This window comes from Mobula hypostoma, chromosome 7, assembly GCF_963921235.1.
Source record: "Mobula hypostoma chromosome 7, sMobHyp1.1, whole genome shotgun sequence".
Taxonomy (NCBI): Eukaryota; Metazoa; Chordata; class Chondrichthyes; order Myliobatiformes; family Myliobatidae; genus Mobula; species Mobula hypostoma.
In genome coordinates, this window is record NC_086103.1 from 86,043,185 (window position 1) to 86,056,544 (window position 13,360).

Below are 13,360 nucleotides of genomic sequence, written 5' to 3' on the forward strand. Positions count from 1 at the left end.
GAAGGCTTCTCACCATCAGGACATGCCCTCTTCATTTTTCTATCATTGGGGAGGTGGTACAGGAGCCTGAAGCCCCACTTTTAATAATTCTTCTGCCAATATGAATCCATGAATGGTCCATGACCCCATGAACACTACCTCACTGCTCCTTTATTTTGCACTAAGTTGTAGTAATTTGCTATATTTGTACTGTACTGCTGCCATGGCAACAAATGTCATGTTGGTGATAATAAATCTGATTCTGATTCAGAAGTAAATAGTTGGGTGGTTATTATCTCCCTCCTTGAGATCAGTTAAGGCAACAGGAAGGATATTGTTTTTATATGTTGCAGAACCTGATAAACCACTTTACAGACCGGAAGTAAAGACCACTTTGCACAGCAAGAGAACTTAGCCATGTGTAGGAAGATTCCACACATGAATGAGATAATGACTAGCAAGGTGATGCCAATTAAGGGGCAATTGTTAACACAAAACTCCATTCTGATTTTTCAGTATCTTCATCTTCTTTATCAGAACAGCTTAAGACCATTTAGATAGGAGGAGAATTAGGCCATTCCGTCCATCAAGTCTGCTCTATCATTTCATCATGGCCGATCCATTTACCCTCTCAACCACATTTTCTTGCCTTCTCCCTACTTTTCATGCCTTGACTAATCAAAAAACTATAAACTTCCATCTTAAATACACCCAATGGCCTGGCCTCCACTGCTGCCTGTGGCAACAAATTCCGTAGATTCACCACCTTCTAACTAAAGAAATTCCTCTTCATCTCCATTCTAAATGGATGTCCCTCTATTCTAGGACTCTCTGGTCTTAGACTCCCCTACGAAAGAAAACATCCTCTCCATATTCACTCTCTCTTGGCCATTTAACATTCGATAGATTTCAATGAGCTCCACCCTCATTGTTCTAAATTCCAGCGAGGTCAGGTCCACAGACATGAAACACTTCATATACAGTAACCCTTTCATTCCTGAAAACATCCTCTGAAACCTCCTCTGAATGTTCTCCAATGTCAGTATATCCTTTTTTAGATGAGAGGCCCAAAACTTCCCATAAAGCTCCAAGTGAGGACTTACTAGTGTATAAATAAGCCTCAGCATTACTTCCTTGCTTTTATATTCTATTATACCCATCAGTAAAGGCCTTGGTGTAACACATTGTCCAAAAACTCCTCATGGAGGGCTTCTTCCACTGACAGTTCAACATTCCGCTAGTGCTAACTTAAAATATCAGCCAAGGTGATGTGTTCAGGGTCTAATTCCAACTTATACCAGCAACATTATGATTCAGAGGCAATGCAGATCAGATGGGGCGGCAAGGGGCTCCATCACCTTACAACATGGGAGTACATTGCTACCATTCTCCCAGATATTTCTTGTACATGTAGCACTTGTTTATCCAATGACAAGGAAGGAGGAGAAGACTTCAGTAACTGGGTCAAGGTGGACGAGGCTTGAAGGGAGATGGGGGTGGGGGAAGAGAGGAATTGGAGGGAGGAGAGAAAAATGCGGTGGTACAAGTAAGGGGGGGAATGAGGAATTAGGTTAAAATTGTAGGTAAAAGGCAAAAGCAAAATTCCACTTTTCCTTCCACCTTTTTATATTGACCATCTCCCTTTTCTTTCCAGTTCAGATGAAGGACATTAACTATCGATTTCCCGTCACAGATGCTGCCTGACCTGCTGACTTCCTTCAGCTCCTTTTGTATTGCACTAGATTCCAGCATTCACCGTCTCTCGTGTCTACACTGCCGATATTCTGATCATTATCACATTACTCAACTGATTGTTAACAAAGAATTATAATAACCCTGGGAATATTTAATATCCCCAGTACATTTTAAAAGGCAGCACAATCAGTAATTATTTTTGGGTGTTGTAAATATGCAACCAAATTGTGAGAAAGAAAGTTTTATAGACAGTGACGAGAGACATAATTTTGTTGGTGCTGTTATTTAATTAAGTAGTCATCAAGGTAATGGATAATAAAGCCATTTGCTCTGAACAAGGAGATGATTAGACCCAATGACATTACTTTTGTGGAAATTGCAGCTAAAAGCTGGTTAGTGAAATGGATGGTGCACACTCTCATAGACATCATTGTTTACTGCATTCAGGGAAATAGTAGCACTCATTTAAAACACATTAGCAGACACAAAGATAAAATTTACTAGATGCTTCCTCTGGGGAGTTGAATGTTTTTTCCCCGCAGTCATGTTGTACCACCTTCTGTCCCAAGCAGGCAATCAGGTTATTTTTTGACTTGTATTGATACCTATTGAATTATGTCGCCATATTTAAGAAGAATTGAATAACATAAATTTTAGGATCAGAGTGACTGATCAGAAACAAAGTTCGAAGCGTGGCAGAGACTCCTGCTGATGGCTGTTGCCAGAATCACTGTCAACACTCCAACCTATTTTATTTGGGCAGTGATTGAGAACTTCCCAAACTTGGCAGAACTTCCCTTTCATAGTAGTTGGTTCTCGTACTGCTCAGCATTATTCTGGACCTGCTCTACTTGTGTCTCACTAAGTAACTGTACAAGTTCTTCAGTTAGTTCGTAAGTGGCATTGCGGGCATGTCATCAGAGTTATTCAGAGAAGTTAAGCTCAGAGTTAAGCAAAGAAAGTCTGCCTCAAGTCCAAAGAGCATGCCATTAGTCATTAGAAAGCTAACATTTATCCTTTCACAGGCTCGACAGTGGAATGAAGATCATCTTATGGCAGCACTGGAGCAACAACTCATTGAAAGGTCTGGGAGTTCATCACCACCATCCCTCTCGTACAATGGTTGCAGCAGCTGGAGAAGCACAATTTCAGGAGAAAGTCCTTACCTCTCTGTAAGACACTCAGAGCACACTCTGGACCTTGAATGTACTCAGGCAGGAGCTCCAGATAAATGGCTGATGCATGTGCATTGTGTAAGACCTGCACTGATCAATCTTATACGATGAGCTATATCGTCAATATTTTTCCACTTAATTGAAATTTTACCTTGACCATTCTCCTTAGTGCTTTGTTTTGATTCATTCAAATTCATTATTATTTTCCAAACCTTTTTAAAGAGATGTAGTTAGAGAACCTTGTCAGAGTTACTACAATTCTCCCTGGGAGTAAACAGACATGTCTCTTGGTAACGTTATAATTGTCCATCGCATATGAGAAGCCACTCAGTATATTTGTTCAAAGAAAAAATGTGCTTGTAATGTGATGAGCAATTTTTTTCCTGCATCCTTGTACTTCTTGACCACAATGATTCTTGGACTGCAGTGACAGAGTCAATCAGCAGAGAACAAGACCTTTTGGCCCCACTATGACCACCTCAACCATTAAATACCCATCTATATCAAACCCACTTGCAAGTGTTGCCTCATTTTATCAATCATCATTGTCACTACATCTTCGCCACCTTCTTTCCTTCCTCATGTGCTCTATAGAAATCATGATACATTCCATGTTCCTTGCTCAGACATCCCACCCTGCAAAAACTCATCTCAGGGAGGTAGCACCATCAATTTGCAGGAGACTGCCGGGAGAGGTGGGACGTCTGCAATAGAGTAGCTCCTTAGCAGCTAGCCAGCTAATTTAAATAACGTTAGCTATGCTAATGAACGAATGACACCTGTTAATCTCACCTCAACATGTCTTGTACAGTCTTAACCCACAATGGGCAATAGAAAAGTCACTGTTGCAAACAGTGCAGCGAGCAACACTGTCATTATTTTTGACCCCTATTAGGCAGGGGTACACTTTAGTGTAGTCTGGAGTGACGTACGTTTTATATTTTTTTTGGAACACTCTCCCACTCTGACTTTTTTTGGAACTCTCTCGCTCTTGCTCTTGCTCTCTTGCTCATGGTCACTCTCACTCGCACTCGCTCTCTCACGCTTGCTTTCTCGCTCTCACTCTCTCACACTTGCTTTCTCGCTCTCACTCTCTCTCGCGCTTGCTTTCTCACTCTCTTGCTCTCTCTCTCGTGGTCGCTCTCACTCATGCTTGCTCTCTCGCGCTTACTTTCTTGCTCTTGCGCTCGCTCGCTCTCTCTCGCGCGTTCTTTCACGCTCGCTCTCAAAAATATCAATTTCCGGGACATTGTATATAATTTGCGGGCATCAGGGAGCCACTATTAATTTGCGGGAGACTCCCGGAACTTCCAGGAGAGGTGGGATGTCTGCTTGCTGAATACACTGAGCTGAGAGCAAAATTCATCATATTCAGTTCAATGGCATTAATGGTTAGCAGACCATTCTATGCAGATATGCTGGCACACTATAGAGGCACACTATAGATGACATTAATGATTAGCTAACTATTCTATGCAGATATTTTGGCACACTATAGATAACATTAATGGTTAGCTGACCATTCTGTGTAGATATGCTGGCACACTATGGAGGCAGCCCCTAACCTGTTGCACATTCACTAACTGATAAACAGACCAGTCAAAATATTTCAGCACCATTAAATCCAGGATGTTTTCCGATTACATTGAGCTAGAGCTAGATGCACTTCGTGTCTGCCCCTTCCCTTTCACATCAGTCAAAACTAGTAGACCTATTGTAGTCCCATTCATTTGTAAGAGATTATTGACCTTCACTGAGAATGTAAGCAACTTTTATGTGAATTTTAATTGATATTGAAGTCGTTAATTAAGTTAGATAACTTGAATATGACTGCAAATAAATTTGATTTTTTATAGTTATTGAAATATTTTCTATTATTTCCTACTGTCTCTGGTTATCAGAAGCAGTGAAAAACATTTAAGAAATATTGCAAAGGTAGGTTTGTTTCTGTCACATAATGATGCTGAAAAATGAATTTACGTCTTTATATTGAATAGACTAGATGACTGCAATGCACTTTTTACGGGCCTTCCAAAGCAATCAACTGACAAACTTCAACCCATTCAGAATGTCGTCATTAGACTTTTAATTAAAACCAGGATAAGGGAGCATATTTTTCCAATCCTAACTAGTCTGCATTAGGTTTCTTCCACCAGTCTCTTAAATTTAAACAAACTCCCTCAAAAGATAACTAGGAGATCAGATTTTTGAACTAGACTAAACTGTGGAATTCAATGCCTAAAACTATAAGAGATGCAAACACAGATGATACTGTTAAATGCCAACTCAAAACTTACTTATTCAAGCTTGCTTTTAACTAACATCTATTTGTCTTTCATTTTCATGGTTGCACTTCATCCCATTGTGAAGCACTTTGAACAGTATTGTCTGGGTAAAAAGTGCTTTATAAAAAACTTATTATTAATAATATTATTAAAGGTGTACAGACTTGATAAGCACGGTAAGTGTTACCCCATCACCACACACTCTCATTCTTGAATGATGAATGTTCTCACTCAAATGCATTCAATTTCAAGTTCAAATTTATTGCCATGAGCGTAAGTACACAGTGTACAAATGCATGAAAACTAATTTTTTTTTGCAGCAACATAATACATTGTAAATATAACAAACCTAAGACAACATAAATTTAAATGAACATAAACTATTGTTACGAGAATACACATAAAATTAAGATGTTTGCTGGCCTGGGCTAGCATCAGTGGCATCAGCAGTTGGTCTGCCACCTGCCCTCAGGGGAAGGAGAGATAAGGAACAATGGAGCAGCGTCTGGAGATGTGTAATGAAGGGATGTGGGAGGGAGAGCTGTCTGGAGCGGCTCCCCCCTTTGAACCCTGAACTGTTTGAAGTGATGGACAGGCGATACCCCAGCAGGGGGATAAAAAGGGACAGGTTCGCTAAGACAGACGACACGCCACCCGAGGTAACGAGACCCTGGAAGCGGTGCGCCTCTCACGAGTGGTGAGAAGTATCGGACAACGCACAGGGTGGAAAGGTACGATCAGCGGGAACCCGGTGTGTGTCCGCCCTTGCCTGGGTGCCGGGTTCACTGCAGAGGATCGACCGCATCTGGAGGAGGGGTCACAGTCGGTGACCTCAGGTGACATCACCAAGGACCCGCCCAAATGCTGTTTGTGAGCCATCCCGCTGGTCTGTGAGTGAAGCAGTGTTCTGAATGATCAGTTGTTCCTATTCTGTCTCTCTTCCCCCACCTTGTCCATCACCATGGCAACGATTACTGCGAACTGAACTACAAACTGGACTGAACTTTGAGTCATTTTGAAATTGGTCATTTACCCCTAGACAACCATAGAGCTTGATTGATGCTGTTATCTTAATTCTGTGCACATGTGCGTTTATCATCGCTGAACTGTTGCATTTATTATCCTTTCGATTAATGTGTTGCTTGTTTCTTTAATAAAACTTTCTTAGTTCTAGTACTCCAGACTCCAACTGAGTGATCCATTTCTGCTGGTTTGGCAACCCAGTTACGGGGTACGTAACACTATAGATAACCAACATGCCCGCAAAATAAATAGAATGATACTTGTGCAAGATTGAAAGAGAAAAATAAATACAGTCTGGGATAGTCATAAGGTTTTTCGGATCAGTTCAAGAACCTGATGGCAGTCGGGATAAAGCTGTTGTGGATTTTCAGGATTCTGCCTGATGTGATGAAACCTTACCACAACACCAGGTTCTAGGCATTGGGACTAAACCCGTGTCAGGTTAGCTGTTAGACAACTGGAGTCGACATGCACACTCACTTTGTTAACCCTCATGAACACCGGGGAGCCAGAGAGCCAATGAGAGTGGGTGACTCACCATCTTTCCCCAAATGCTGCAACATTAAGCCGCTTCTCCCTAGAACAACAGTAAATGAGGTAGGCTAGCAACCCGGAAATCTTTTTCTTTGTTAATGAGTTCTGACGGTCATTTATTTAAGCAGTGTATCCAAAACCTGCTGGCCCTGAAGTCATCATTGACATAGTATGTGTTTGAGGAGGTGTCACATTTGGCTAGGTGTTAAAATCCACTGCAACAGAAGCTTTGTCCATAATTAGAAGCTGCCCTCTCTCTGTTCTATGTGAATAAGAGGATGAGAAGATCCAAGGACTGTAGTTAATTAGCTAGAGATATGACCTCGCTAGAGACTGTAGATAAAAAAGGACCGCAAAGGTAGTAATCTCGGGATTACTTCCTGTGCAACGTGACAGTGAGAGTAAGAATGCAATGAGGTGGAGGATAAATGCGTGGCTGAGGGATTGGAGCAGGGGGCAGGGATTCAAGTTTTTGGATCGTTGGTACCTCTTTTGGCGCAGGCGTGACCTGTACAAAAAGGAAGGGTTACACTTGAATCCTAAGGGGACCAATATCCTGGCGGGGAGATTTGTGAGGGCTACTGAGGTGACTTTAAACTAGAATGGTTGGGGGGAGGCAATCAAATTAAAGAGACTAGGAGAGAGGAGGTTAGTTCACAAATAGAGAAAGCAGGTAGACAGTATGTGAGGGAGGATAGGCAGGGGACAGAGATCAGGCGCACTCAGACCAAAGATGTAGGGGACAAGGAAGAAAAAGATAACAAAGTTGTTTGCTCCATTAAGGATAAACAGAGAGTAGGAGGTGGAGAGTTTCTTAAATGCATCTACTTTAATGCTAGGAGCATTGTAAGAAAGGGGGATGAGCTTAGACCATGGATTGATACCTGGAAATATGATGTTGTAGCTATTAGTGAAACATGGTTGCAGGAGGGGTGTGATTGGCAACTAAATATTCCAGGATTTTGTTGCTTCAGGTGTGATAGAATAGGAGGGGCAAGAGGGGGAGGTGTTGCATTGCTTGTCAGAGAAAATATGACAGCTGTGCTCTGGCAGGATAGATTAGTGGACTCACCTAGGGAGGCTAACTGAGTGGAATTGAGGAATAGGAAAGATGTTGTGATGCTTAACGGGGTGTATTATAGGCCACCTATTGGGGACTGAGAACTGGAGGAGCAAAATTGTAAGGAAATAGCAGATATCTGTAGTAAGCATAAGGTTGTGATTGTGGGAGATTTTAATCTTCCACACATAGACTGGGAAGCCTATTCTGTAAAAGGGCTGGATGGATTGGAGTTTGTCAAATGTCTGCAAGATAGTTTTTTGCAGCAATACATAGCGGTACCAAATAGAGAAGGGGCAGTGTTGGATCTCCTGTTAGGGAATGAGATAGCTCAGGTGACAGAGGTATGTGTTGGGGAGCACTTCGGTTCCAGTGATCACAATACCATTAGTTTCTATATAATTATGGAAAAAGATAGGACTGGACCTAGGATTGAGATTTTTGATTGGAGAAAGGTTAACTTTGAGGAGATGCGAAAGGATTTAGAAGGAGTGGATTGGGACAATTTGTTTTATGGGAAGGATGTAATAAAGAAATGGAGGTCATTTAAAGGTGAAATTTTGAGGGTGCAGGATCTTTATGTTCCTGTTAGGTTGAAAGGAAAGGTTAAAAGTTTGAGAGAGCCATGGTTTTCAAGGGATATTCGAAACTTGGTTTGGAAAAAGAGAGGGATCTTCAATAAATATAGGCAGCTTCGATTTAATGAGGTGCTTGAGGAATATAAAGAATGTAAAAAGAATCTTAAGGAAGAAATTAGAAAAGCTAAAAGAAGATATGAAGCTGCTTTGGCAAGTAAGGTGAAATTAAATCCAAAGGGTTTCTACAGTTATGTTAATAGCAATAGGATAGTGAGGGATAAATTGGTCCCTTAGAGAATCAGAGTGGACGGCTATGTGCGGAGCCAAAAGAGATGGGGGAGATTTTGAACAATTTCTTTTCTTCGGTATTTACTAAGAAGGATATTGAATTGTGTAAGGTAAAGGAAACAAGAAGGGTAGTTATGGAAAGTATGACGATTAAAGAAGTGGAAGTACTGGCACTTTTAAGGAATATAAAAGTGGATAAGTCTCCAGGTCCGGACAAGAAATTCCTTAGGACCTTGAGGGAAGTTAGTGTCGAAATAGCAGGGGCACTGACAGAAATATTTCAAATGTCATTAGAAACGGGGATGGTGCCAGAGGATTGGCATATTGCTCCTGTGGTTCCATTGTTTAAAAAGGGTTCTAAGAGTAAACCTAGTCTGTGAGTTTGACGTCAGTGGTGGGTAAATTGATGGAAAGTATTCTTAGAGATGGTATATATAATTATCTGGATAGACACGGTCTGATTAGGAATAGTCAACATGGATTTTTGCGTGGAAGGTCATGTTTGACAAATCTTATTGAATTTTTTGATGAGGTTACTAAGAAAGTTGACGAGGGTAAAGCGGTGGATGTTGTCTATATGGACTTCAGTAAGACCATTGACAAGGTTCCACATGGAAGGTTAGTTAGGAAGCTTCAATCGTTAGGCATTAATATCGAAGTAGTAAAATGGATTCAGCAGTGGCTAGATGGGAGACGCCAGAGAGTAGTGGTGGATAACTGTGTGTCAGATTGGAGGACGGTGTGTAGCGGTGTGCCTCAGGGATCTGTACTGGGTCCAATGTTGTTTGTCATATATATTAATGATCTGGATGATGGGGTTGTAAATTGGATTAGTAAGTATGTAGATGATACTAAGATAGGTGGCGTTGTGGATAATGAAGTAGGTTTTCAAAGCTTGCAGAGAGATTTAGGCCAGTTAGAAGAGTGGGCTGAAAGATGGCAGAGGGAGTTTAATGCTGAAAAATGTGAGGTGCTACATTTTGGTAGGACTAATCAAAATAGGACATACATGGTAAATATAGGGCATTGAAGAATGCTATAGAACAGAGGGATCTAGGAATAATGGTGCATAGTTCCCTGAAGGTGGAATCTCATGTGGATAGGGCGGTGGAGAAAGCTTTTGGTATGCTGGCCTTTATTAATCAGAGCATTGAGTATAGGAGTTGGAATGTTATGTTGAAATTGTATAAGGCATTGGTAAGGCCAAAGTTGGAGTATTGTGTACAGTTCTGGTCACCAAATTATAGAAAAGTTGTCAATAAAATTGAGAGAGTACAGGGGAGGTTTACTAAAATGTTGCCTGGGTTTCATCTCCTAAATTACAGAGAAAGGTTGAACATGTTGGGTCTTTATTCTTTGGAGCGTAGAAGATTGAGGGGGGACTTGATAGAGGTGTTTAAAATTATGAGGGGGATTGATAGAGCTGACATGGATAGGCTTTTTCCATTGAGAATGGGGGAGATTCAAGCAAGAGGACATGAGTTGAGAGTTAAAGGGCAAAAGTTTAGGGGTAACATGAGGGAGAACTTCTTTACTCAGAGAGTGGTAGTTGTGTGGAACGAGCTTCCAGCAGAAGTGGTTGAGGCAGGTTCGATGTTGTCGTTTAAGGTTAAATTGGATAGGTATATGGACAGGAAAGCAATGGAGGGTCATGGGCTGAGTGCAGGTCGGTGGGACTAGGTGAGAGTAAGAGTTCGGCATGGACTAGAAAGGCCGAGATGGCCTGTTTCCATGCTATAATTGTTATGTGGTTATATGGTTATAATGGAATCTGGAGCAAGAAGAAAACTGAAGGAACTCAACGGGTCAAACAGTATCTGTGGGAGGAGAAGAATTGCTGACATTTTAGGGTGAGATCCTTCATGATGCTTGGAAAGAGTTATTCCCAAACTGTACTGCATACCAAATCAACTCAATTTCATATTTCCTTAGAACACTCCAACAAAGCCAAGTCCACCTGAACTTCAGTTTTTCCTGCTGGCCAGTTTGGATCAGACATAGCTTGCCTATGGAAAACAGAACATTGGAGTGGAAAGCTGTTATTGTGGCTGGAGGTCTGTGATCAGTAGTCCTTCACAAAAATCAGTGCTGGGGCCATGTTTCTTGTGATATTTATCAATAATCTGGATGAAAATGTGAATGAGTGGATTGGCAAATTTGAAGGCAACACCAAGATTACTGTAATTGTGGAAGTGTAAAGAACTATCAAAGAATACAATGGGAGATAACTCAATTACAGATCGGCCTCTACAGTCACCAAGAGACAATGCCTTAGGAGAACAACTTACTCAACTCAAGTGATTGCACAATTAGGAAGGATGTGGAGACTATGGAGAGTGTGCAGAAGAGATTTAGCAGGATCCTGCCTGGATTAGAGGGCATGAGGACGAAAGAAAATTTGCACAAATTTGGGTTGATGGAAGCTGAGTTTAGATGTGGTAGAGTTTTGTTTTTAATTATGATGCATAGATAGGGTAGAGAGTCGGAATCTTTTCCCCATGGTGGAAATGTCAAACACAAGTGGTTGTGATTTTAAGGTCGGGGGGTGAGTTTAAAGATAATGTGAAGGGCATTTTTATTTCCCTAGAGAGTGATAAGTGCCTGGAATGGGTGGAATCAGGCAGTTTGGTGGAGTTTAAGAGTGTTTTAGATAGATACATGAATATGCAGGGAATGGAAGGGTATGGATGATACACAGGAGAAATACATTTAGTAGAAATTGGCATCAAGATTGGCACATCATCATGGGCTGAATAGCCTATTGATTGCTGCACTGTTGTCCGTTCTACGTTTACAGCAAATAACATGCTTCTAAAGGGTGTCCATCATTCCTAAGTGGTAACATAGCTGCTAATTAGTGAACAACAAGGTCTAATGAAGAGTAATATGATAACAAACAGATAATATGGTTTAACAATGATAGTTGAGGTATAAGCAATGGTCAAAACCTTCCAAAATGGATAAGGTCAGCTATAAGTATAATAATAACAAAATAATAATAATAATAATAAATGTCACTACTCCAGCACAGAATTACCAACAAACTCACAGATAGTGAACATTTGCTCTAATATCTAGTCAAGCAGGATGACGCAAAATCAAGAAGCAAGCTGGATTAGGGAGGAAAAAGAACGCACACACACGATTGAAGAAATGCAAATTCCTGAAGTTACAATGGATATGCTGAAGGTTATAAAAAATACCCACAACTGGCAAAGTACTGGCAGTGATAATATTCATAATTTTTGATATAAAACAAATTACTTGCCTTCATCCTTACCTATTAAAACATATCAACGATTTTCTTAAAAATTCTGAAAAGGGCCTGGTTTTGACAGAAAGTGAGCCATATCTCTTACCTAAAGGAGAAATTACAAATGAACCATCAAAATATCATTTTATTTCTTGTTTACAAACTATATACAAAATTATAACATGTATCTCACAACTAATCACCACTCACTTAGAAAACCACAATGTACTTAAAGAGCAGAAAGAATGCCGTGAGGGTATGAAAGGATGTAAAGAACAACCAAAGGAATTATACCTCAACACACCTTCTATACATGGACAATTTGAAATTATACACTCCATCAGTAAAGTTAAAGCAATTAATTCAAATAGTAAAACTATTATCTAAAGATATAAACATGAACTCTGGACTGGAAAGGTGTAGAAGATTAAACATAAAGGAAGGTGCAATAGGGATACTGGAATATAAAACAGAGCAGCAGGATACAATACAACGGATGGATAAAAATGAAATATAAAAGTATCTCAGATATCAACAAGCAAAGAAAATAGATCATAGAGTAATAAAGGGAAAACTTTGGACAGAATTTACTTCAGGGCTTAGAAAATTTGTGAAACAGATCTCAACAGTAAAAATATAACAAAGGCAAAAAAACCTTATGCTATACCAATACTGTACTAACAAATTCTATACCAATACAATGCTATACCAATACTAACATATTCTATACCAATACTTATGCTACACCAATACTAACATATTCTTTTGGCATAACATTTTGATCTGAAACCGATCTGGAAATTTTACAAAGCAAAATAAGAAATGAAATAACAAATTTTAGAGAGAACTATGTACATTCGAATGCAAGCAACACACATCAAAGTTGCTGGTGAATGCAGCAGGCCAGGCAGCATCTCTAGGAAGAGTTACAGTCGACATTTTGGGCCGAGACCCTTCGTCAGGACTAACTGAAAGAAGAGCTAGTAAGGGATTTCAAAGTGGGAGGGGGAGGGGAGATCCAAAATGATAGGAGAAGACACAAGGCAGAGGGATAGAGCCAAGAGCTGGACAGTTGATTGGCAAAAGGGATATGAGAGGATCATGGGCAGGAGACCCAGGGAGAAAGAAAAGAGGGAGGGGGGAAATACCCAGAGGATGGGCAAGGGGTATAGTCAGAGGGACAGAGGGAGAAAAAGGAGAGTGAGAGAAAGAATGTGTGTACATAAATAAAAAACGGATGAGGTACGAGGGGGAGGTGGGGCATTAGCGGAAGTTTGAGAAGTCAATGTTCATGCCATCAGGTTGGAGGCTACCCAGATAGAATATAAGGTGATGATCCTCCAACCTGAGTGTTGCATCATCTTTATAGTAGTGGAGGCCGTGGATAGACATATCAGAATGGGAATGGGACATGGAATTAAAATGTGTGGCTACTGGGAGACCCTGTTTTCTCTGACGGACAGAGCATAGGTGTTCAATGAAACGATCTC